This window comes from Psammomys obesus, unplaced genomic scaffold (genome assembly GCF_907164565.1).
Source record: "Psammomys obesus unplaced genomic scaffold, mPsaObe1.curated_primary_1811, whole genome shotgun sequence".
Classification (NCBI taxonomy): domain Eukaryota; kingdom Metazoa; phylum Chordata; class Mammalia; order Rodentia; family Muridae; genus Psammomys; species Psammomys obesus.
The window spans coordinates 25548046-25574843 of record NW_026596095.1 but is presented as its reverse complement, the minus strand read 5'-3'; the positions used below and the strand labels follow the sequence as shown (position 1 = coordinate 25574843).

The 26798-nt window shown below is 45.1% G+C and overlaps 2 pseudogenes; one reads left to right on the top strand and one right to left on the bottom strand.

The window, feature by feature from the left end:
- Positions 1 to 5661: 5661 nt before the first annotated feature.
- On the bottom strand, positions 5662 to 7705 carry LOC129691903 (ADP-ribosylation factor-like protein 4D; annotated as a pseudogene).
- Positions 7706 to 25579: 17874 nt separating this feature from the next.
- On the top strand, positions 25580 to 26117 carry LOC129691902 (peptidyl-prolyl cis-trans isomerase A-like; annotated as a pseudogene).
- Positions 26118 to 26798: the final 681 nt, after the last annotated feature.

The window sequence follows — 26798 nt, the reverse complement described above, 5'->3', positions numbered from 1 at the left end:
CACCATGTGGGCCCTGGGAGTCAAATTCAGGCTGTCAGGCTTGGTGGCCTGCACCTTTACCCATGGGGCCATCTTGCTAACCCAATATTCTGCTTTTCTATCAGCTCATGAGTCTGCTCGTTATAATGATGCCTTCAAACCTTCTCTCACTCCTTTATCCATTTAGCCTTTTACTTACTCTCAAGATAACACTGCTTCCTACATCACAGAGAAAATAGGAGTCATGGGAAGGACCGCTCTCAACCTTCTGCTGTCTTGGCAGTATGAGGGTCTTGCCCACTCTGCTGTTCCCCTCCATTGGAACAGAAGAGCCTCCTTCTCCCCAGTCTCTGGTTCTGTCCCTTTGTTTGCTCAGAGGCACAGTCAACACCTGTCCCTTTTCTCTCTTCAAGCTCCACCTCTCCCAAACCTTCCGAATCATCATTTTACCACACCCATCCTAAAAATAACCAAGGTTACTACTTTCTCTGGACCCAGCTATGGCCTCCATGACTTAGCTATGGTCTTCCTTTCCTCTTCACATTAAAGGCTTGAAGGAGTGTTCTGCAGACTCTTGGCCACTTCATCTCCTACCTACTATACCACTTAGGTTAATCAGGCTCCCAAGGACTCTGCTAGTGACATTCAAAAATCCCCTTCACTCATCAGCTTCCTAATATTATACTTCACACAACTCGTTCCGTTTTTCCTTCTGGAACCATCTTTTTCCTATCTTGTGCACTGCCTCTTTTGGCTTTTCCTCAAGAGTCTCCTTGGTGGATTTGTCCCTTTCCCCAATACCCTGTTCTCAAATCTCTCTTACCTGTTACCCTCTTCTCAAATAACTCTACCTACTCCATAGACTCATTTACCATGCCTGTCAACTGGACACTTTGAGTCCTCGGTGCCAGATTCAGGCATCAAGTTGTTTACTCCCAAGCCCCAAAGAAATCTCAAGGTCAGCACAATAAAAATAAACCCAATATTGTTATGGCTTGAATTTTACTTCTTCCACCAAAACAAACAAACAAAACAAAACAAAACAAAAATCCTTATGCTAAATTCTTAATCCCCTGCAACTCAAGAGGGTAGAATGAACCGTTATTTGCAGGCAGGGTCTTCACAAGATAATCAGGATAAAAAATGAGTGAAGGCCCTCTGCCAATATGATTGACATCCTTGTAAGAAGGGGAAATTTCTGCAGGCATGGTGGCTCCCACCTATAGTCTGACACTTAAGAGGCTGAAAGCAGGAAGCATGCTGTTAAGTTTGAGGCTAGACTGTGCTCTAGAATGAGACCCTATTTCAAAAAATATCAAAAAGGTGAGGTGTCAGGGAGGCTAGCTATTTAAGAGATCTAAAAATATGACCTTGTATTAAATAATTTAAACGAGGCCATTTCATATTAAAGATACAGTAATTACAATTTAAAATTTATATGAATGTCTTACATTTAGATACACATTTCTCAAACTACTTGAATAGTACATCTAAAATCTGTACCTATGCTATGAATAAATAATACCAGCACAGACACACAAAAAAAGAGTGATACCAGCACTTATGTGAAAAGAATAAAATCTAAGCCTGCCACCTGCATGGTGGCCTACACCTATGATATTGGTCCTGAGAAGTTGGAGGCAACAGGATCGTGAGATTAAGATCACCGGGAGGTTAGAGTGAAACTCTATCTCAAAATACAAACAGAATCCAACCAAACAAAAGACATAAAATTCTTTTTAAGTCTTGGATTTTTAGTCCTATTCAGAGGACTAATCCAAAGACTTGATTAAGGATCATTACCAGAGTGAAAAAAAATGAATAGGTTTCTTTATCTTTTTTACACGTGTCTTTGTGAAACCAACATCATAGTTTTGAAGAACAACTTTGTGGCTTTCTCAGCTTTACACGGGTCTTCTTCGTGGTTGGTGGCCTACATGGCCGCTTGGCAGGGCTGCGCTTGTTTTTTCGATAGAGAGAGAGAGTTTCCAGACATCAAGGACTGTGCACCATCACTGTTGTTACCAAGGAAACTTAGATGATTTTTTTTTTTTAATAAATCTGAGAGCTGGTTTTTCCCCGGGCTAAAGTGATATTTTAGCATAATGCCCTCGAGAATGACTTTTGGCTATAAAGTTTTAGGGGAGAAAGTGTGGCTTTCTGATGATTAGAGACAAGGGTGTCAACAACAGGTCAAACTCTCTTCCGAGAACTACCCCAACAGACTGCAAGTGCATGCCATCATTCTAGTCTCTGGTAGCCTCCCAGGGGAGAACAAAGAGACTTAGCTTCAATAAGCATGCTTTACATATTTGAAATGTAATTGTGATTTTTTTTTTTTTTCACAGAAATGCTATTATAGTCTTAAAGCCAAATCCTTGCTAAAGCTTGATTCTGCTTTACTGGATGAGGCAGCTCCCATCTAATGCCATTACTTGTTTATGTATTCCTCCAATTGGTAAAAATGGACCGGAGGCTCAAAATCACTTTCTTAAAGAAAAGTAATTATGAAATATATTATAAATATGACAATTCAGAAAATTTTTCTAGGCAGTGATCAGAAACAGAGCAAACAGAGACATGAGAGACTCTGTATGTGCTGGCTCAAGGAGACATGCAAATGAGATTGTTTCACACACATGACCCAGATGAAAATGCAAAAAGGAAGGATACAGGATGAACATATTTAATCCAATTGTCCTGGAGCAATGAACTGTTTATACAAGTATCAATTCTTTGGTATGAGGTTTTAAATTTTTGCCCAGATTTTATATGAAGCCAGCAGAGTCTCCCCATACTTTTCAAATAAAGAAGAGGGACCTTTCTAATAAACTAATGAAAGCTGGTTTTGTAATTGTTTTTTTGTTTTGTTTTGTTTTTTTCTGAGACAGAGTTTCTTTATGTAGCCTTGGCTGTCATAGAGCTGGCTTTGTAGACCAGCCTGTTCTCAAACCCACAGAGATCTGCCTGCCTCTGCCTCCTGAGTGCTGGGATTAAAGGTATGTGCCACTACCACCCAGAACTAATGAAGACTATTTAACACAAGTTCTAAATAATGACTTTTTAGAGAGAACAATGTATTTTGTCATGAAAGACAGACACCAGCTTTGCTAAGATGCCATTCATAGTTTTATTTCTCATTGCAAAATTAAATATAAGCGCTATTCCTGCTAAGTTTATAATACTTTTTTAGATACTAAAATGCAGTGCTTAAAAGAAAAGGCTGGGTTATTAAATATTCTTTTATCATACGGAGTCATTGTGTGTTATACGATATAGAACCATCAACACACATTCACAATGGATGTTCTTTCAGTTGTATGAAACTTCTGATATGAGGAGTATGAAGCCCTTAAGGACATGAATGCTGTCCACTCAAAATGCTTGGTGATACTGACTCCTTTCATTACTGAAACTCTATAATAACACAGAGAAGACATTTTGCATTGGTTATTGTTTTTTCTGTGAGAAGTGACGTGGCCCAGGAGGTACACCTGGGTTCACAGATGCAGACATCAGGAAAGGGGTGTTATAATAATAATAAAAGAATTTGCTATTGAATCTCAGACCCTGACTTTCCTTCCTTCGCAGAGCGTTAACACTCATCATTGCCTCTGCTGGCCTCGGTTTATGGTCAAATGGGAATAAAGGAAACTGTGATCACATTATAAGGGGCTAATGATGACACTGTTTGCATGTGTATTGATCAGTTTTCTATCACTTTAACACATACTTGGGGAAAACCAGCCTAAGAGAAAGATTTGGCTTTGCTCAGTTTCTGAGGTTGTGAGTCATGGTGACTGTGCCCGGGTGTCTGCTGGACTGTAAGGGAGCAGAGCGTCATGGGTGGGATGGAGAAGAGGGACTTGGGAGAGGAAGCTGCTCACCTCCCGATGGAAGAAAAGCAAAGAGTAAAGGAGCTGAGGTGTCAGGGTCACAACGTCTCCTTCAAGGGCAAGTTCCCAATGACATAACTTCCCATCACCTCCCAATAACACCATGCCGCCAACATTCGACAGCTGAGCCTTGGGGTAAATTTTAGATGGGAACCACAGCGGCACAATGCGGGGGAGGGGAGTGAGCAGTGACTAAGATATTCATAGGAAAAATGCCCATGTGAAACCACATATAGAAACAGAACTTTATTCAAATATATTCATGAGCTATAGAGAGAAGCATTTCTGCCTTATATAACACTGTGGGTGCCAGCGAGGACCGAGGGGACTCATGAGTGACTGATCAAGGACACTTTTAAGAGTGAGAAGAGGAACTTGCAATAATTTTAGAAGTGTAACAGATGAACTGGGAGTGTTTGGTTGTCCTACTAAAGGACATAGCTATGATTTCAAATGAGGTATTGAAACACCCTATATGACAGTAACATAGATCATATAGCATTAGGCTATCGTGTCTGCGCTGAAATACGATGATTCCAGATATCATTGAGGATAATCTAGTAGGAGTTCTTAGAAGTAAATGTCAGCATGGGGACTTATTGATGTTCTGACTTATTAATTTTCCAGGGTGGGGCAGGCCTGAGGATTGAACCCAGAATCTTGTGCCTTCTAGGCAAGTACTCTACCACTGAGCTCAAGACTGTAAGAGAAAAAGTCACGACATTCATAGCTTGATTGCTGAACATTTCAATTTTCTTCCACCTAAAGGGCTTCAACCCTTTAGGGCTTCAACCCTAAAGGGCTACATACAGTTCTCAGTCCAGAGGCCTCTGTGTGCTCGGTGAGATGCATGTGAGATATCCTGTGTTCCCTTTGTGTGACGTTGCCTGATTGGCTTCCTACTGGCCTTGCCCCATTGTGTGATAGTTTTCTGTTGATTCTGCTGAGTTTTCCCCCTGCAGCCTGCATATAAGGTGGTATGCTTCTTGATAAGTTTGCTTAGCATAAGGTAAAACTTCTGAGCCTAGCTTTCCTATCTTATCTTCTCATCCTCTGCTCCACTCTCTCAGGAACCTGTAACTGGAGAACAGCCTGCCAGCTCAGGTCAGTGTCTCATCAGCTCTACACCATATAAGAAGACATTGTCGGGTTCCTGAACAAACACTCCCTTTTCATGCCCATTTATCAGGTCTTGGTTTTTGTTGTTTGTTTTGTTGTTGTTGTTGTTTTTAGAATCATCCAACTTTAATAACTTACAGGCAAATGCTAAAAAGCAGTAATACAGAGGGCACACAAGGCTTAGTTTTAAAAAGGGGGGCTGGGGATTACAAATGTGAGCAGAATTCTTGGCACTTTCACAGACACAGAAAAGGCAGTGACTAAGGAGAGCGGCTGAGGAGAGCCCCCAATGGTGGGGAGAGGGAAGATGTTCCCCATTCATTCCCCAAAGCATTCTCCGGACAACTTCCTGCACACCCTCCCCCTGAAAAAATAAAACCATACATCCAAATAAAAAACGCTAGGGAAGGAAAAGGAGACCCAGGGTCGAGGTAGAGTCAGCATTTTTATTTGTCTCTGGTCTTGCAGCTCTACCTTCTACAGGTGACAGGCAGTAAAGACACTCCATCTCCCCTCCCCCTACATGGCACCGAAACTGGAGGCCCCCATGCTCCTTCGGTCCTTTGAAGTGGACAGGTCCAGCACCCAGGCTGGCTGAGAGGTCGCAGGCCCTGCCTGTCTCTAGTGTGTACTGAGTCCTAGCAGGTGGGGTAGGCGCAGTGTCCGGTCACCGAATTTTCTTGCTTGCCCGAGGTGCCTTCTTCCTCTTCAGGATCATCTCCTGCAGCCGCTCCAGTCCTGGCTGCAGGCCCAGCCCGTCCACAGCACTGCAGCCCTGCAGGTGGGTGAGCGTGGCCGCTGCCAGCTGTCAGACTGCCAGCTTCTTCGCCACCTCGGCCGCACTCGGTGCCCCCGGCTGGTCCTGCTTGTTGGCCAGCACCAGCACAGGGACCCCCTGGTTGTCGGAGGCCTTACTGATCCGGTGTAGCTCCACTTTGGCTTCCTCTAACCTCTCAGTTTCCGTAGAATCCACCACAAACACCAGTCCGTCTGCCCGGCGGGTGTAGGAACGCCACAGCGGCCAAAGCTTCTCCTGACCCCCAACATCCCACACTTGAAAAGTGATCCCACGGGACCTCCCCCCCATCCCAAGGGCCCTTGGATCTTCGCAATGTTGAAGCCCTTGGTGGGAACGCTCTGGACAAACCTCTTGGACTTGAGGCAGTAAAGAAGGGAAGTCTTCCCCGCGGAGTCCAGCCCTATGACCACGACATGCAGAGCCTTCAATCAGCCGCACTCTGCGCCCGCTATATCGACCCGACAGGCCCGCTCTCCGCGTTTCAGCCACAGTGGACTTTTTCTTGTTGTTTGTTTTGTTTTTAGTAGAATCAGATCAAGCTTGTCTGAACTGAGCCAGTCAATAGCCTTGTGTCTTCACAAAGCGATGGTTTTATAAAGACACATGACCGGGTATTAGCAAATGAGACTACATACAATCTTCTAGAATGGTAGGAGTCTAGGGAAATTTCTTTAGCTCATTTAAAGAGATAAGGAAACACTGGCTCCTTCTTCACTTTCTATCAAGAATGCCTCTTGATCCTGCAACTTTCTTGAGTTTAAGAAAGCAGCTTACCGTTTTCTCTCTTTTAAAAATGATTCATCTTTTGATCGGCATATGAAACAATGGGTTTCATAATTACATGTTCATTCACATATATCAATCATCATGCTATGCTGGTATTCATCTACTTCATCTCTCCTCCTGCTCTTCCTGGTTCCCTTCCACCCACAAATAGTTCCCCTTCTGCTTTCTCGTGTGTGTGTGTGTGTGTGTGTGTGTGTGTGTGTGTGTGTATGTGTGTGTGTGTGTTCATGCACATAGATATGTATATATGCAGAGGAAGCTCGTGTTGTCTTTGAACTTTTCTGTGGTGTGCTTTTGAAGTGCAGAGGATGGCTGAGGCCAAAGACGAGAAGAACCCGTGCTTGGTCGGCCTGGGACCTGCTTTGGCAGCTCTTGTTGTCTGCTGGCTGTAATCACTGTGAGCTGTTCTGCTGCTCATACCAGATAGAATGCTGTTGCTGGAACAGGAACAGAAAGGGGACTGCTAGCTGACATCGGCTGCATCTCTCTCTGAGGTCTCCTTCTACCTTTGCTTCACAGACTGATAAAGCATCATTTACTATTTTCCTGCCTTTGAGTGTTCCATTGGCCAACTGCAAAAGTGGCAGGCACTTCTGCCTTGTAAAAAGAATCACTGTGAACACCTATTCATTGAGCAAAATATAGAAAAAATCATCTTAATGCAGGACCACTTTCTTTGTAAGGCAAGGGATGGAAATATCAAAATATCAAAATGTCCCCAGAATGGTGCTGCACCCCTTTAATCCCAGCACGGGAGACAAAGGCAGGCAGATCTCTGAGTTCAAGACCAGTTTGGTCTACAGAATGAATTCCAGGACAGCCAGGGCTACACAGAGAGACCCTGTCTTAAAAAAAAAAAAAAGAAATAAAATATCAAAATGGGTCACAGAGAGCTATGTCTCCTTTAAGTGAGTAACACAGTTCATTTGTAGCTTCCTATCTGAACACAAAACTCAAACTCACAAGGACACAAAAAACTTCCTGAGGGCTGGGGGCTGCTGACAGGCACTCAAATTGGTGACTGGGTCCAGGGAAAGGTACCCCAGAAAATAGCACCTTACCTCCTACTGCACAGCAGGGACTCCAGCGAAGAAAGCTGCTTGTCAGCGCCTGATTCCTCACCCATCTTTCTCCACAGTGCAATTTCCTGAAATGAAACTGTATCTTAAAACTAATGCATTACATTTGATGCAATGTTATTTCATTTTTCATAAGCTGTCTCTAAACCAATGAATGTCACCAGAAGCACGGAGACACATAAGCAGGCAGTGGTCTTGGAAGACAACCCTGCTGGTCAGCCAGAGGCTTCCACAGAGCCTTTGCTTATAAAGAGACTCTCCCAGAAGAATGATATCCACTGAGCTGGGTGACCCAGGAGGCATGGCCTCAGGGTGGACAAGAGAGAAGTCTCAGGTAGCATAATTATAGGGTCCCTTGAGGGGCATACCATCTGTTCAGTGTGAAACTGTAGAGAAATTTTAATTCAGAACATGGCTGTTCTGGCAAGAGATCAGATCCAAAGACCATCTAAGTCTGTGTGATACAGATGGAATAAAAACATACCTTTCACCCAAAAGACAGAGGCAAGAAATCTGAGTTCAAGGCCAGCCTGGTATAGAGCAAGTATCAGGTAAAGAAAAACTTAGGTCCAGGCCCAGTTGTACATGCCTTTGATCCCAAACAGTGAAGGTAAAGATACTTTGTAGAAAAAAAAAAACACCCATGTTTGAAAGTGGTATCTAATTGATTGGCAGAAAAAAGTGACAAATCAGAGAAAGATTTGACAGAATGGATATGCACCGCCCAACTCTCATGAGGAAAGGAAAGTGAAGCTACTTAAGGGGCAATACAGAGAAGAGAGGAGGCAGTTTTACTGGTACATTAATACAAAGACAGGTTGCAGAGAGAGAGAGAGACCTCAGGTGAAGACTGAAAGAGCCAGAGAATGAGAAGGAACCAGAAGCTGAGAAAAGATTGCTGGAGTTAGTTTGAGGTCAAGCAGAGCAATTCAGAGACCGAGAAAGTCAGTAAGTCAGCTGGGAGAGGAGTTTAAGCCAGAACTGCTGAGTTGAGAGAGCCAGCCCAGAGCTCAGTAAGAACAAGGAAAGGTGAGCTTTTTAAGCAGAGGCTGAAAACATTCTAGGCCTAGGTTAGATTGTATGGAGGCTAGAAGTTTCGGGGACTAGGATTAGGTTAGCAGACAGAGGCAGTAAGCCTTGGAGACAACAATTGAGCTAGGCAAATAAAAGTTACTTTTACATGAAACTCCTGAATTTTAATGTCATTTCTATAAGTCTTAAAAGTCCATCTTGTCTTAAGAGTTTTCTGCCTGGCCGCATGACTTTAATCCCCGCTCTCAGAAAGCAGCGGCAAGCAGACCTCTTGTGAGTTTGAAGCCAGCTTAGTCTACATAGCACAGTGGTTCTCAACCTGTGGGTCAAGACCTTTTTAGAGGTCTAATGACCCTTTCACAGGGCATGACTAAGGCCATTAGAAACCATAGACACTTACATTACAATTCATAGCAGTAGCAAAATTACAGTTATGAAGTAGCAATGAAAATAATTTTATGGTTGAGGGTCATCACATGAGGAACTATACTAAAGGATCAAAGCATTGGGAAGGTTGAGAACCACTGACATATCGAGTTCCAGAACAGATAGGGCTATACAGAGAGACCCTGCCTCAGAACCTAGCATAGCTGTCCCCTGAGAGGCTACACCCTGCAGCAGATAGAAACAGATGATGAGACAGCAAAACCCTGGGCAAAGTGGAGGGAGTCTAGTGGAAAAGTGGGGGGAGGACAGAAGGACCAGGAGGGGACAGGAGCTCCACAAGAAGACCAACAGAGCCAACTAACCAGGGCCCAGAGGGGCTTGCGGAGATTGAAGCACCAACCAAGGACCTTGCATGGAGAGGACCTAGACCCCCTCCACAGATGTAGCAGATGGGCGGCTTGGGCTTCATGTGGGTTCCCTAGTAAGGAGAGCAGAGGCTGTCTCCATCAGACCACAGGGGAAGTGAACATGCTCAGTCCTGATGCGACTTGGTGAGCTGGGGTGGGCTGGTGGGAGGGGCTCCCCTTTTTCTGAGGAATAGGGGAGGGGGAAGAAGGAGGAAAGGAGGGAGAAGAAAACAAGGAAGAAAGGAGGGAGGGGGCTTCGATCAGGATGTAAAGTGAATAAATAAATTAATTTTTTAAAAAAAGGATATGGGCTGGAGAGATGGCTCAGAGGTTAAGAGCACTGGTTGTTCTTCCAGAGGTCCTGAGTTTGACTCCCAGCAACCACATGATGGCTCACAACTATCTACGCTGGAATCTGATGCCCTCTTCTGGCTTTCAGGTGTACATGCAAATAGAGCACTCATATAGGTAAAGTAAATGAATAAATCTTTAAAAAAGGGATGTTTAAAAAAAGAGACCCTATCTCAACAAATCAAAACAAAACATGACAAAAAAAAAAAAACTGAAACAAACAAACAGCAACAAAAGATAGGTTTCTGTTGCATGGTTTTCAAAGTGCACAACAGCAGAACTCTTTATTTTCAAGTAAAAGCTCATTTCAAGTACCAGCACATAGATGCAGAGACACCCTCAGTGGGTGGCACTTTGTGATAATAGGTACTCTTTCGGGAACTTCCAAACTGTCTGCATGGAGCCAAGTTGGAAAATCACCTCTAAAATCAACAGGCCCACGTGTGGAAATGCTAAATCCCTGGAGGAGAAGTCAGAATACGAAAAACTTCCAAGTTTACCTAGTCTCAAGTGGGGCCTCTTACTAAGGAGGAAACAGGCCCAGAGAGGTACAGGCTTTGTCAACACCGCCGGGCTAGGATACTAACCTGGCCTGAGCCATAGGTTAACAGCTTCCAGAGATGCAGGGGCCAGCTGCAGAACTTCCGCTCCTCAGTCACCCCGTTGCCTGTCCTGGCCCCAGCCCTCCGAGGAAATACCTGTTACACCCCCTGGAGCTTATGCCTTTGACTCCTGTCTGTCCTGTCCCTGAGCATCTGCTGTCATCTTCCCACAGAAGCACAGTGCTTCTCAACAAACCCGAGAGAGCCTGCAGTTTTCCCATAAAGCAAGGGTGTACCACCAAATGCCAATAAGGATGGGTTCCCAGCTTTGCCTTCGCCAGGGGCCCTGGGCGTGTCCACTCTGGAATGGCTGGCGAGCTCCTCCCAGCATCCTCTATCCTTTATTCCCAAGAGCCACCTCCAAGGCACAGAAGAAACTGCGAGCGTCTGTGTCCGCTAGCTCCATGACGTGAGCATATCACGCAGGGTGACGCTGGTGCTTCAGCCGTAAGATAGGATAACAATGATGCAGAACATACGGTGGTACAGGGAAGACTAAATGGGATCCTACAGGTGGTATACTTGGCACAGTCAGGACTTGGTTGTTTTGGTTTTATTACTGTTAATAACCCTAAAAGCTGTCTACTTTAAGTGGCCATGCTTTCTAGTTTTATGTCAACTTGACACAAACTAGAATCATCTGGAAGGAGGAAATGCCGTTTAAGAAAGGGCTCCTGTAAGATCTGGCTGTAGGGCATTTTCTTAATTAGTGATCAATGGAGCCCACTGTGGTGCCATCCCTGGGCCGGTGGTCCTAGGTCCTATAAGAAAGCAGGCTGAGCAAGCCATGATGAACAAGCCAGTAAGCAGCACCCCCTCCTTGGCCTCTGCATCAGCTCCTGCCTCCGGGTTCCTGCCCTGTTTTAGTTCCTGTCTTGAGTTCCTTCAGTGACGGACTGTGATGTAGAAGTGGAGGCCAAATAAAGCCTCTCCAATTTGCTTTTGGTCATGGCCTTTCATCGCAGTAATAGAAACCCTGGTAAGGATATTGCTTTTGTGTAGAACATGCACTCCTTAATACCAGTAAGACTTGAAAAGTGTGTCTTTTGCATCAAGCTGGAGGGTCAGGAGAAAAGGGCTTAGACTCTGTTGCAAACCACATGTCACCAAGCAAAGGAAGAATTGGCTGAGATGACTCCCAGTTAGATGCTGTGCTCTGATCCTTCTGGCAGAGCTGGCCAGGTCCTGAATGCTGGCATGCTGACACACTAACTCTAGTTGGTAAAATGGCAATCCTTCGGATAATAAAACCATCATGAGAGCCAACTGTGTCCTCTGTTAAGCTGCTCAGTTCCTCTTGTTCACAGCATGTTCCTCTATTCGTTTCCTGCCTTCCGACTGAGGCAGGCCTCCCTTTCCACTTAGCCAAAAAGATCAAGGCTGCCATGTGCCATACCTACCTTCCTAAGGATCAGTAAGGCTATCAAGAAAACCCACTGCTGAGAGGAAATGTGAATTAAATATTTTCTCCATTTCTAATGGGAAGAGGTGCCATGCAAATAAACCAGAGGACAATAAGCGGGTCTGACAATAGTGTATCGACTGGACAGGGTTCGAAAGACTATGAGCACAAGGAACAACATTAAAAACACGTGCGAATTGTGCTTGTGAGTAAAACATATCAAGAAGGCTTGGTCGGGTTGGGTGACGGAGGGTGAGGAAATTATCCCCAGGTGGTGCCAGGGATCCGAGTGGTGGGCTCTTAGGAAGGAATAGCTCAGGGATCATGCTATTTAGCTTCAAACTGCACTTAAAGTTGCAGCCAGAGGGATGGCTCAGTGGGTAAAGGCACTGCCACCAAGTCTGACGGCCCGAGTTCAATCCCTGGGGCTCACAGAGGAGAGGGAAAGAACTGAGTCCCATGAGCTGTCCTCTGGTCTCCATGTTGTAAAGTGTGGGTACAGGCAGACACATGCACACATATAAAATAATAACAAAATATTGTTGTAAGCAGACTCAGGTGCGGTAGTATCCTAGACTAGAACTTGGGAAGCTAAGACTGAAGGTCACTCTGGGCTATGCAGCAAGATCCTGTCTGAAAGATTTTTTTTTTAATCTAACAAAAGTCATAGACAGAAAGAAAAAAAAAAAACAACAACTGAGAATGAAAACATCATCTATGGCCTTTGTTTCCCACGCCCAGTGCACATGCTCACTGGTCTGTTGCTGGTTTTCTGTTCTCGTCAATGTTTTTTTGTTTTGTTTTGTTTTTTTTACACAAGTGCACTGACGCTGTCCAGTTTGGATTACGAGAGTATAGTAAGCTACAATGCAAGTGTGGGTGGTATCTGGCTGCTGATGGGGGTTTGGCTTTGGTTATCCTGACATTTTCTTGGCTCTTCGTGGTCCTTTATCCTTTAAGGCAGTGGTTCTCAAGCCTTCAATACAGCTCCTCATGCATGGTGACCCCAGTCATAAAATTCTTTCATTGCTACTCCCTAACTGTAAGTGTGCTACTGTTGTGAATCATAATGTAAACATCTGACATGCAGGACGTGTGATCTGCGGACTCCCCCCCCCCCCAAAGGGATTGCAACCCACAGGCTGAGAACTGCTACTTTAAGGTGCATATGCTACAGTTATCCTTTCAACAGAAGGAGGTAGGGGGTCCCTGCTGGGGACCGGCTGGGGTTGGACTGATCTAGACCATCAGTTTAGGAACACTGTTAGCTTAAGGACAATGAGCGTTCCCATCCAAGGCCTAGATGGACTCCAACTTTTTCAATAGCATTGTTGTTGTTACTAAAACACCTTTTATTGTAGAATTTTTGTTGATATTTAAAATGGTAGTTTTTCTTAGGTTTTTAAATGCATCTTTTGCTAGTGTGTAGATATGTAATTCTTGTAGACTATAGATTATTTTGGACTTTCTATATAGAGTACCATAGAGTAAGTCTTATGAACCAAAGTATATCTTATTGTAGATAACGGCAGTTCTACTTCTTGGTGGTCCACATGCCTTTTACTTTTTTCTTTTCTTGCCTTTTTTTTTTTTTTCCTGGTGCTGGAGGTCAAAGTGAACCAGGACCTTATGCTTCTAGGCAAGCGCCCTCTTACAAAGCTACATCCCCAGCCCTCATCTGGTACTTTTAGCTTACTGTATTTTTAAGATGTGTTCATTTTGTTTTATGTGTATGCGTGTTTTGCCTGCATCTATGCATATCGGCGCCTGTGGGTGGTTCTGAGGCATTATGTGGCTGTTGGGAACTGAACCCAGGTCTTCTGTAAGAACAGCAAGTGCTCTTCACTGCTGAGCCATTTCTCCAGCCTCTAACTTAATTCTTTTAAATTCACTATTCTAAAAGTATCTCTTCTATATTAAATAGATATACTGATAATGGCTATTTTGTCTCATTTCATGGAACATTTTCCTTCCTCGTGCTTATATTTGATATTTTGGGTGAATTTTAATAAAAGCTATCAGGCTAAAAAAGTTTATCCTATTATTAGTTCAAAGATTTTTATCGTGGTGTATTGAATTTTGTCAAATGCCTTTAAAATTAGGTATTAGGATGATGATGTGTTTCTTCTCATAAAATAATAATATGGAAAAATTAAAGTAATCGATTCTTATCAAAACTATACATGAATATGCTTTAGGGCAAAAGGGTTAACATAGGATTCTGTACGATGTATAAGGACTCCAGTCCTGCTACCTCGGCACCTACAGCTGGCATTTTCAACTATATATTTTATTTTAACCTTTATTATAAAGTGACATTTCATCATTCATAAAATTATGAACTTTGTAGTTCTTGCTGGGAGTAAAAATAACAATAACAAAATTCAACCAACATAGAGTGGGCTTCGTTATGATTTCTGGAAAGCAGGATCAAGTCAACTATGCATGACAATAGTTCAGTAGATAAACTGACTGATTTCCAAACCTGCTGTGGCCATTCCAAGGACTTTGAGAACCATTACTCATAAACTACAGCAGTAATGATTTTTATTTTGTTGCCTGTAATTAATAAAATAGTAACTTCTTGTGGTCCTGAAATTCTTTTTAACCATTCAAAGGTTTTCTCATGATGGAAAGAACACAGGCCAAGGCCCAAGTTTGAATCTTGCTTCTGGCAACTGTTTTGTGAATGACTTTGGATAAAGCGAACCCTAACATTTTTACATTGTAAAATGGGAACTATTATAGGACCACAAAACAGGATTATTTTGACAATAAAACTAGACAACCCATACAGAGTTTAAGCCAATAACCAGATGAACATATGTGCTCATTAAAAGTTTGGTTGCCAAGGACCATGCACGGAGATAACCTAGAACCCCTACACAGATGTAGCCCATGGCAGTTCAGTGTCTAAGTGGGTTCCATAGTAATGGGGACAGAGACTGTCTCTGACATGAACTGATTGGCCTGTTCTTTGATCACCTCCCCCTGAGGGGACAGCAGCCTTACCAGGACACAGAGGAAGACAATGCAGCCACTCCTGATAGACTAGGACCAGAAGGAAGGGGAAAAGGACCTCCCCTATCAGTGGACTGGGGGAGAAGCATGGGTGGAGAAGTAGGAGGGAGGGTGAGATTGGGAGGGGATGAGGGAGGGAGCTACAGGGAGGATACAAAGTGAATAAATTGTAATTAATAAAAATTAAAATTTAAAAAAAAGTTTGGTTGCTAGGCTGGGCATGGCGGTTCTGGGATCAAAGGTGTGGGCCAGCATATCCAGCACCATTCATAAAATAATTTAAGAATGGGCGCAAACAGAAGCCCCCATTGCACACACATCCCCACCGCCAGGCAAGCAAGCTGTAATCTCACAGCTGCCTGAAAGGGAAGAGGATGATGGAGAAGAAAATGAACAAAAGCTGTGCTTCCCTGGGTAAGGATTGGGGAGGTCAGCCACCTGGCCACAGGCAGCCAAGGGTGGTCTCCAGCCAGGTCCCCAACCTGCCCCACTGCGTTAGCCTTTAAGGGAGGACACAGGTGCTTGTCTCCAGCTAGAGGAAGACTCCGTTCTTGACAGCTGATGGCAACTGAGGAGAGCTACTGAGCAGTTATTGCAGGGACGACACTGTGCAAGCAGTATTGGACATTAGCAATGTGACAGGACAGGTTAGAGCCAGAAAATAGGACCTTTTGATAAACATCTGCTGCACATTGCCAGAGGCCAGGGGCGAAGGCAATGCTCTGCACTGACCATGTCACCGTGATATTTACATTCTAAAATCCTAACCTCTAGCACCTCAGAATGAGACCACTTTGGGAGTCAAGGTCTTTCAAGAGTTGACTGGCATTGGCATGGGCTTTTGATGTTTGACAAAGCCAGTATGCCCTTGAAAGAAGCAATCAGGACAAGATACACAGAAAGAAAAAGAACTGCATGGACACAGGAGGAAGATAGCTGTCTAGAGTGAAGGAAATCAGAAGACACCAACCCTGCCAGCACCTTGATGTTGGACTTCTGGCCTCTACAGCAGTGATTCTCAACCTTCCTAATGCTGCGACCCCTTGATACAGTTCCTCACGGTGTGGTTGCCCCCAACCATAAGTGATTTTTGTATAATTGTAATTCTGCTACTGTTATGAATTGTAAAGTGAATACGTGATATATAGGATATCTGATAAGCAATCCCTGTGAAAAGGTCATTCGACCCCCAAGGAGGGGGGTTGTCACAGGTTTAGAACCACTGTTCAAGACAGTGAGAAGACAAATCTCTATGACTTACATCCCTAATATGTGGTGCTTTGTCACGACAGCTGTAATAAATTAATAAAGGACCATGCTGACAATTTGGTTGTTGGGATGTCTCTTATTACTGTCATTATTATTAAAAAACATGTTTACACAATAGATCCTGGTAAGGCCAGATTCGAATGAACACTCCAGTTGCCCAGACAAGCCAAAGGCAGTCACCGTCAATGCATGAGCTCCTGGTACATGGAGCTAAATATTGTGCTGGCCCTGGAGGAAAGTGCTAGGGTAGGAATCTGAAACATCCTCCAGAGAACCACACTGGGAAAGCTTGGTCCCAGCTTGTGGCACTGTTTTCCAAGGTTCCGGAAATGTTGGGAATCCAGGCCACATGGAGGAAGTAAGTCAGTGGGGGCGGGCCTTGGGAGTAGGTTATCCTTGCTTGCTTCCTGCCACTCCGCTTCCTGAGGGCCAGCGATATATATGGAACTAATAGGTAATGGAACCTCAGTGCAAATCCATGGTGTTGAAAGGGACTGGGAACAGAAGGCAGCTGGCTCTTGTCAGCTTCCCGTCCCCTTCCCCAGATTGAGGACCTTTCCTTAGCTCTTTCACTTCCTGCAGTTGTTCTTTCCTCTCTGATAAATGTTTGCAAACAATGCAAGTATAGCTGCAAGTCACTGCGCTCCTGAGGAATGCCCAGCACAGACCACCCACCACAAGACAATTAGGCCTCCAAGTCCTCTAAGTTCCTGAACAGCTGCAGCCTGGCTCCTGGCTGTGAGCCCTGTGAGCTTGTAAAGAGGGGAGCTGGTGTGCCCCGAATATCCGGGACGACTCCATTCACTCGGCACTACGGCAGTGCCCACCAGTGTAGCCTCCAATGTGCCTTTCTTTGTGTGGAATGGAGGCTCCTTTCTCTGGAGGGGCCTGTAATGCCATTTCGTTTAGAGCTCCTAGCTCATACAGGCAACTCCAGGCCAAGAATCCAACAGCTGTGCCCCCACTGTCTGAATGAAGGGGAGGGGACCAAAGTGACTCAGACACAGGCATCCAAAGGTAAGCGTGGGATCTGGGCTGTAGGAGGCCCTGTTATCTGGAATGCTTTACCTTACCCAGGAGAGAAAACCTTATCTGAAGGGCACTGTGACCATGTTTAAACTTTCAGATAACAAAATTTCCTAGGGAATCCTCCGTATCAGCGATGGCTCTACATCCCTTGGACTAGGGAAAAAAAAAAAAAAAAAAAAAACAACAACAAACCTCCTTTTTTGCTTTCTGTGGCTAAGAGGAAGTGTTTGAATGGTGATGGTAGAAGAATTTGAGAAGCACTTACAGGAAAGTGTGTGCCCCAGTCCTGACCTTAGAGGAGTGAGCTGTGGATGGGGGCTGTCTCCCAGGAGGAAGAGGGGCATTGATGAAGAATGCCTTGAAGGCCCTAAAAAGCGGCTTCCCTCATCTCTACCCCTCCCATGAGGAATCCCCATCTCTGGTACATTGCTTTCAGTCGTTTTCAGCACACAGTTTCAGCTGTGTCTCTAGGGGCAATAGAGTAGAGGCACAGGACTCAGCCCCTCCTGTAAGCAGGAAATGCTAGTAGGCACTAAGTCTGGCCTGAGGCTTTGATGACGAGCACTAGACTTGGGTAGTCCCAAGTATCTTCACGAAGACTGCTCATTAATTCAAGGTGGGAAAAAATATTCAGAGATCAAATGCACCTTCACTGATGAAGGCAGGGGGTGCCCTGTGCCTCCCAGTGTGGGTCCCATGACAGACACAACTCCACAGCTTAATGGACGAGAACATACCAGCCCAATCACAGAGAAACAGCTGCAAAAAATTGAAGACTGTTGTGTTTTCTAAAGGAACGGTGCATGTGTAGGGGAAGGGATTCCGTCTGCAAAACCGTCAAGGTCACCCTGCTGGAGGATATTGATCACGGGGAGAGCACTGTTGGAGGAGGAGTATAGGGCATATTTTTGAGCCTTCTCAATTGCACTTGTGAATTAGAACTCCTCTACAATGTATAAGTCTTCGGAAAAACGAGACAATGTGTTGGGAGGACCCTGCTGTTTGAGGTTGCAGTCCTCCCTGTCCGGATAGCCTTTCTGAGCTCTGTGCTAGATAAAGCACTGCCCAGCAGGGCCTCCTATTCTCTGCCCGAACTCACCTGCAGTGTCTTCAGGCATAGATACCCCTAACTACATCTGACATATGGCCTTTGGCAGAGTTCCCTGCTAGCTCTCCCCTCCCTTCACCTATAGGATAATTAGGAACTGTGTTCCGATCATATGAAAGGATTGTGCTGTTTAATACAAATCAAGCACTGTTGAAATGCCTAGTTCTAATCAATCCTGGACACCTATCTTGGGAGCCGCCCACCCACTCCCCAAGGGATATACAGCCTTTGTTCTCCCCAGTGAGGTTGAACTAGCTCCCCCTAGTCCTCGAAGCTGTTCTGTAGTGCTCTCAGCCTTCCGAGCCCCCCCCAAGGGAGAGGAGACCCACACCAGTGTCATAAAAGACAATGAAAATTGGGGGCAGTGTTTCAGATTAAGAGGCTGGAAAAACATGGCAGCAAATGCCACTCAGACCCTAGACTGGATCCTGTGCTGAAGAAGGAAGGATGGGAGAGAACATTGTTAAGAGTAGGCAAAACCGGAATCCTATCAGGGTAGGTGAAAGCATTGTGCCAATGTAAACTGATGGAGTTGATATCCGTGCTGTGGTTAAGTGAGAGAATGCTCTTACCTAGGGACCAGATGGTGACACCCACACCGTTGGGCTCCCTGTCAAGGTCTCTCTTAGACTGAATCCACCTGATGGCTCTCAGGGTGCAGAGCAGGGGGGGGCAGAAGGGTGAGAAACCAGGAGGGTGGATGGATTCAGCAACCAGAGCTATGTAACTGCATTGGAAACTTATACCTGTGGGAGCCACAGAAGCCGACGTTCACCATAACTGAGTGAAGGCGTTCTAGCAGCAGATGGAAGAGGCTTGCAGCAGGCAGTTACAGAATTCAACAGGGAAGTTAGAATGTGGAACACAGCTTTCTTCTTAAGCTGAGTATCATTTTTTTATTGAAAATAATTTGTTTGATCATGCCTTCCCCTCTCCCAATTCCTCCTCCCAACCCCATCTCTCTACCCACTCAATTCCAATGTCTCCGTCTTTAAAAAAATAAATACAAAACAAACAATAAACAAATCACACACGAATTCCCACAAAAAACACAAGATCAGAAACCAAAATATGCAAGCACAAGACCAATAAGACAAAAAAAAAAATTTTTACCCAGATGAAGCAACACGAGACAGAAAGTCCACAGACATGGCGCTGAGTTTGTTTTTCATTGGCCATCTGCCCCTGGGCATGAAGTCCACGCTGAAGTGTAGTTAATATACCCACTGAGGCACCACCAGGGATTAATTTTTCCTTTGCAAATGGGCACCAACTGAAGATAGCTTCTTGGCTAGGCGTGAGAACCTGAGTCAGCACCCCCGCTCAGTACTAGGACCCCATCTGGCTCAAACCTGTGCAGGCCCTGCCACAGTCTCGGGGAGTTCATGTGTGGGTCAATCTTGTTGTACCCAGAAGACACTGTTTTCTCGGAGTCATCTATCACCTCTTTCTTGCCCCTACAATCTTTCCACCTCCTCTTCTGCAGAGGCCCCTGAGCCCTAAGGGAAGGTTTGATGAGACATTCCATTTAGGACCAAGGAGCATAGCTTTTTTAATTAGATGTTTTTGTTGTTTGTGTTTGTCTGTTTGCTCGTTGAGACGGGTTTCACTATGTAGCTCTGCCTATCCTGGAACTCTCACTATGTAAACCAGACTGGCCTTGAACTCATAGAGATCTGCCTGCCTCTAGGTTGAGGCCCTAGGTTCAATCACCAGTAATGTAAAAATAAATAGAAATTATGAAAGGAAGGAAGTGAAACATAGAAAAATTAGAAAACGATACAGTAGTCACACTGAGTATCATTGGGGAAATTTAACTATAGTTGTTTGATTTAGTCAAAAAATTGTACAACTGCAGTGCACATTGTGTGGGGACCAAGTGGGAGGGGAACGCACACACACACACACACACACAGTGGGTGCTGAGGCAGGTGAATAGGCAGGACAATGACTGAGGACTGCTGGGTCAGAAAGAGAATCTAGCAAAAACCAAGGCTGTGGACTGGATGATAGAACAGCCTCAGTGAAGAAGAGGAGTGGAGCATATAACAGCGCTTGGTCCCTTTTTCAAGACCAGGGCTCTTAGAGGCAGGTGTGCAAGCATCATCAGCTGTTTGCTCAGGGGCCGGGATGAGTTTGAGGACACCAACGAGGCAGACCTCGTTTCAGGCATTTGAAGAGCTATACGGAGCTCAGTGCCGCCATTATTGTCCAGACACAGTGTGGATTAAGAAGACTCACTCATCACTGCCCTCTGAGCTGTACGGAGTCTTCCTACCACGCCCACTTTGTTTCTCCAGGCTCTGCTCACAAGCCCTTCTGCCTTTCACATCCCAAGCCTTTGAGCACAGGCAGACTCCAGGTTGGGCACCATAACAAAGCGACAAGATGTCTTCATTGTAGTTTCTTCCCCCCACCCAGCAGTCCAGACCCGAGGGGATCATAGCTGGCAGGACAGCACTGTATCACATGGTTGTTTGGAGACTCAGGCTCCCAACATCCTGTTTCTTCCCCATCTAAAGCATCCTTATCTGGCAGACAGAGATGTCAGGGTCAGAAGCTGCATACAGAGCTGCCACTTACTCCCTTGTGACCTAGACCTGGTCATGTGACAGTGTTTCCCTGCCAGGGGGCTCCAAAGGAGGAATTCTGGGTAGACACTAGGTAATCTATCGGAACACATGTTCTTCATGACATTGGGGACAGTGAGAAGTTTCTGCCCCTTTCAGTGATTTTTGTGAGCTTGGCATAGCCTCTGCTGACCTTGGGCATTTCCTTCCCTGCCCTTGGTCACTTGATGAAAATTAGCCTCCTTAATGGCTCAGCCTGGCGTTCTGTTAAGTCCTCTGTGTTATAATTATCTGTGTACAGCTTGGGCTGTGAGCTGAAGCAGAAGCAAGTAATAAATTACTGAAATCACTACTGAAGTTTAACACCTTTTATGGTGTCCATAAAACCTCTCTGTTATTGCAGCCTTCACTTGGTCATTCTGCAGAACGGCATTGCTGGTGAAGTGAAGCTGTTGTTAGCCTTGGCCACAGCCTTTTATAAGCCCCAAAGACAAAGAGCTTCTGTGACCAGGAACTAGCTTTGCTGTCATTCCTTGCTGTGTCCCCTCCACACTGTGGCCCCAACTGCTGTCATCTGTATCAAAGTGAAATCTGTATACTGACCAAACGCTGGCAGCTCATCTGTAAAGACTAGGAGAACTTACTCCTCTCTTAACCAAGGACTGCTGGAGCTGCTCCCTGGGTAGGTGTGGAAGGCAGCACTCACTTGTTTGGCAAATGAACAAATTGATAAGTGAAAAGATATAGGAGATTTGCATTATCTAGTTGTTGTAATTATCTAGCAGCTCCTGCAGCTTCCGAGTTCAGTCCTCTTTGAGATAAAGTGACAAGTTCGCTGACCTGCCAATCCCTAATCTAAAGAAACTCTAGCCTGCATCTTATTACCAAAGTGTGTGTGTGTGTATGTGTGTATGTGTGTGTGTGTGTGTGTGTGTCAGAGTGATGGGATATTTTGGGACCACCTTAAAAAATGAATTACTTTGAGTAACTCCAAAATAGCAAATAGCAATAGAATTACAGTAATTTATGCCATGCTTTTAACTAGAGGAGAAAATACCATTGCTGAACACAGCTGGAGATGCTCCTATTCATAGAACCACCGTATCGTTTGGTTAAAGTGAGGGAACAGACGGCAAGAGGAAGACCCAGGCTCTGTTATACGGAGACTCCGAGCTGATAAAATAAGACAGAAAATTTTAGCTGTGAGTGAGTTTGGGCCTAAACAGTATTTTAACATATCCAGATGGATCTGGTGAGGAGAGACATATCCCGGAGTCCCCACTTCTGTGAAAACAGCAGCTTAGCAGGGGGAGAGAGAGGGGAGAGGTAAGGAGAGAGAGAGAGAGAGGGAGAGAGAGAAGAGGAGGGAGAGGGAGAAGGAAAGGGAGGGAAAGAGGAAGAGAGAGAGACACCAGCATGCCCCTGCCCCAGCAGTCGGTATTTAGTGAGTCACCTGCTGTTTGGTGAAATGGCCTCACTACAAGGAGAAAGAAAAAGCGATGTGCCACACTCTCATCTAGAAACAGAGCCAAGCTTCATCCTGATGCTACCCCTAGACTCCGCTCTGCGGTTCATTTTCGGCCAGTTCTGGAGCCGGTCTGGGCTGGATGACTTCTGGGGATTTCCCAGCCATAGTGTGCTGAGGCTCTAAGGAGAACCATAGCCCAAACAACAGATCAGCATTGCATGACAGAATAGCAGGAGCAGAAGTGGGACCAGAACACGGAGGGTGGGAGCCTGCAGAGGTCCACACTTGCGGACTACACCCATCTGAAAACTTCCTTCCCTCTGTGTTGTGCTGAAGCCTGCTTCATCACCCGAAAATGGAGGGCCAGGTAGCTACTAATGAAGGAACAAAGGGACCCTTCTGGTTCTGCAAGGACGTCACATTCCACAGGTGAAGAACCAAGGAAATAAAAGCCAATGGAGGCAGCAGCAAAACTCAGAAACACCGCTGGCTTTCACATTCCACACAAGGTTGCAGACCTGTTCCAACTGGGACGAAGATACTCGCGGCATCTTCATCCCCTTCCGTTGCCCACTCATATCCTGCCTTTCAGTATTTAGTTTGTTTTTTGCCTTGTTTGTACCTTGCTCTTATCCTTTTTCTCTGCTTCCCTTTGGCCTGCAGAGAAACCCAAGTGGCACATCGCTGGGAGGACAGTATAAATACGCAGTGAGAGAAGGCAGACTCCAGAATGCTCCAACAGCAGCTAATGAGAGTCAGGGAAGGCAAAGAATGGAGAGAAAGCAAAATGGACTTTCCTCCCTTTTAGTGGGTGACTGTGCTAGTTCCTCTTAGGAGAGTCAAAACTTTCAAGAAAATTACAGGTGAAATTCTGTTGCCACCTGAGGTTGTTTTGTTCTAAGGTGACTGACGTACTCTGAAAGTAAGTAGATATGGTAGAAGCTTGTTATGTAAGCTGCTGGTGAGTGGTTTGCATGGTTAAGTGACAATACTCGTGCTGAGGGTGACCCTTGTTGGTGATACCAGGGAGCCAGTGATGAATGTCTTCCTATGTCCAAGTACCAGGCGGCGCCCTCTATAGCCACGTGATTTCCCTGGCCCAACAAAACATATCCAATGCTCTGAAAAAAAAAAAAAATAATAAGACCTGCCCAGCAACCTTACCTGGTTCATATGGCCATTATGAAAAAGAGTATAAACATTTCTTTAAAAGAATTAAAATAAGAACCATGTGATCTATCTACTCCATTCTTTCCTTTGTCCACTCCAGACAAAGGAAACGAACTCACTATATCACAGAGACACCTCATGTTCACTGCAATACTCATAACAGCTAAGTCACAGAACCTACCCAAATGCCTGTCCAAGAATGAATAGATATAGGAAGCACAGTGTCTTTATACAGTACAGGCTGGATAACATTCGGCCTTAAGGAAGAAAACCCTGATTATTATGACATTATGCTAAGTGACGTGAGCTAGGCACAGGAAGAAGAGCACTACATGATCTCACCTGTATGTGGAATTTTTAAATCTCAAACTCAAGCAAGCAGAGTGAAAGGTTGGGGCTGGGATTAGGCAATGAGCACAAAGTTTCAGATAGACCAGAGGAACAACTGTAACCTCTCCACCTGTAACGTGGAGAAAACAATACTGTCCCTATCTGCATCCCAGGGGATTTGTGATTTAAAGGAATGTGAAAGAAAAAAAAAATATATATGTTGATGCTTTTTACTCTAGACCTCAGTGTGCTGAATTTCAAAATGGAGTTTGTCATAGTATAGCAATCAAAATAAATTTTTGAAAGAAATATTCAATAAATTATTGATTTGTATCAGTTAACAAATCACCTTACACAGTAATAGTGTGAGAGGCGATAACCACTATTTCCTCTAAGACTCTGTGTTGTCTGGAAGCTCTCCTTATCAGGGCTGCTTTCATCTGTCACATAGTGAGGCACTGACTTGAAGCAGGGGCTTCTGACGTAAAGCAGCTCTTTAGAGTGCCGTAGGTTGTGGGAGTTAATTGGGACCCAGGAAAATATCACCCTACCAAGTTTCATGAGTTTTCTTTCCTTTGTGTCACTTTCTGAGTGACGGTTGTATTGTTCTGAGGCGTGTTTTTTAAGGTTTACCTTGACGGAAATGGGAAGTTGTTTCTGTCCCTATTTTCTTCAGAGTCTGGCCAAAGAAACTTGATGCTTACTGCAGAAACCATTTCTTTGACGTAATTCCTAGTCCTCTCCGGGGGACCAAGTTCACTGATGCATTGCTCTAAAAAATGAGCTTCAGAGCCATTTTGTTTCTTTGTTCCTTCAAGAAGTGACAGGGTGGTGCTGATATTTAAATTTCTGTTTTTATTAGGTGTAATGGTGTGTGTGTGCGTGTGTGTGTGTGTACAGGTACCCTTGGAGGCCTCAGGCATTGGATCTTCCTGGAGCTGGAGGTAGTTGTGCGCCTCATGACAGTGGTGCTAGGAAGCTCTATTCTCCTGAAAGAGCAAGAAGAGCTCTCTCAGTGGAGTCCTCTCTCCGCTCACATCCCTGTTTTTGAGACGGGGCTAACTACGTCATGGAGGCACACAGACGAGGCTGCCACTGCGGGGACTCTGGAATACAGGCGCACCCGGCCATGCCCAGCCTCACGCCTAACTCTTGCTTGGCCATAATGGAATAACTGGTATTGGATTGGCCCTCCTACCGCAAGCTGCCATAAAGTTTGCTGATACTATGTGTGATGAGTGCTCACAAGCAGGAAAAAAGGTTTAAACTAGCAAAGGACTGACTGCTTGAGGTGAGGCACTACGGGGAAAGCGAAGCACCATGTTCACAGCTGTGCTCTGCCTGGTGGCACTTTCCAAACCAAAGCACAGAGGAGTGCTTTGGAAGTGAAGACTGGTGACTCCGCGGAAAGAGAGGTCAGGGCGCTGGCTGTGCGTGCCGGTGCTCGCTGATGGAGCCTCTGGGCTGAAAGGAGCGGCACACAGAAGCCCGTGGGGCTACCCTCTCCTGTCTTGCGGTTTGGGAGGTGCCCAGACAGAACGCAGCTGTGAACGGTATGCTCAGTTAGCCCCAAAATCTGACCTGTAAACATTTAGCTTGACTGTACTTGGCTTGCTCTTTCTGTTTGAGACACACTGAAATTATTTCTATTTCTTCCTTAAATCTCAGTTTTAAGGAAAAATTTACAAAGGTGATGTTCAAATGAAAGAGGAGATTGAAGCTTTGGGGCCACGGCTATTCTCTGTCACGGCTTTCAACCCCACGCGTTCGTACGCATGGCGGCAGGTGGCTAGCCCTGGGGCCGCGGCTGCTTCAAGCTGTTTGCAGACTACGCTCCAAAGACAGCAGAAAACGTTCGTGCCCTGAGCACTGGAGAGAAAGGATTTGGGTATAAGGCTTCCTCCTTTCTCGGAATTCACGTGGCAGGGTGCTGACTTCCCACGCCTGAAGGGCTCTGGCAGCAGGTCCATCTGCGGGGAGAAAATTGAGGATGAGAACTTCATCCTGAGGCACACAGGTCCTGGCATCTTGTCCATGGCAAATGCCGGACCCAACACAAACGGTTCCCAGGTTTTTATCTGCTCTGCCAAGACGGAGGGGCTGGGTGGCAAGCACGTTGGCTTTGGGAGGGTGAAAGAAGGCCTAAGCAGCGTGAAAGCCAGAGTGCGTTTTGGGTCCAGGACTGCAAGAGAAGCAAGATCAGCGTTTCTGACCGTGCACAGCTCTAACTCTGCTGACAAGCAGGCATCTCACCCACCAGACCATTCCTTCCGAAGCTCAGGAGAGCGCTGGGACCCTCTCCGCCACCAATAACCCGTGACCTCTGCTCCCACTGAAGTTCTTTGGGTTCCCTATTTTCCTCATTCCCCTCCGAATCTACCTGGATTGCAGAGTGTATGATTATGAATAAAAACTAAATGAGGGGAAAAAGAAATCTAAATATTTTACTTGTTAGAAGTAAATGTTAAATGGCTTAATATTACTAAGCAGTCGTCTCTTGGAGGGAACTTTACAGGAATTCTTAAAAGGAGCCTTTCCTCTTTCAGGTGAACACGTTCATATACTCATGTGCACACATCTGCCTATCATGAGTACCAACTGAAAAATGGCAACACGATTACCTTAAAAGATGAGGAAAATTATCTGCCAGACTGGACATTAACTGCTCTTGCCATTGAAAAGTATGACTGAAAGCCAGGCATGGTGGTGCGTACCTGTAATCCTGGTGCTTAGGAGGCAGAGACAGATGGATCTCTGTGAGTTCGAGGCCAGCCTGGTCTACAGAGTGAGTTCCAGGTCAGCCAGAGCTAAACAGAGAAACACTGCTTAAAAAAAAAAAAAAACCAAGAAAGAAAGGAAGGAAGGAAGAAGAAAAAGAAAGAGACAGAAAAAAATTATGACTTGATTTTTTTTTCAGAGATGTGGAAATTTTGCTTTATTTTAAATAATATATTTTGTGTTTTAAGACAACAAACAAAAACTTGAAATTACTTT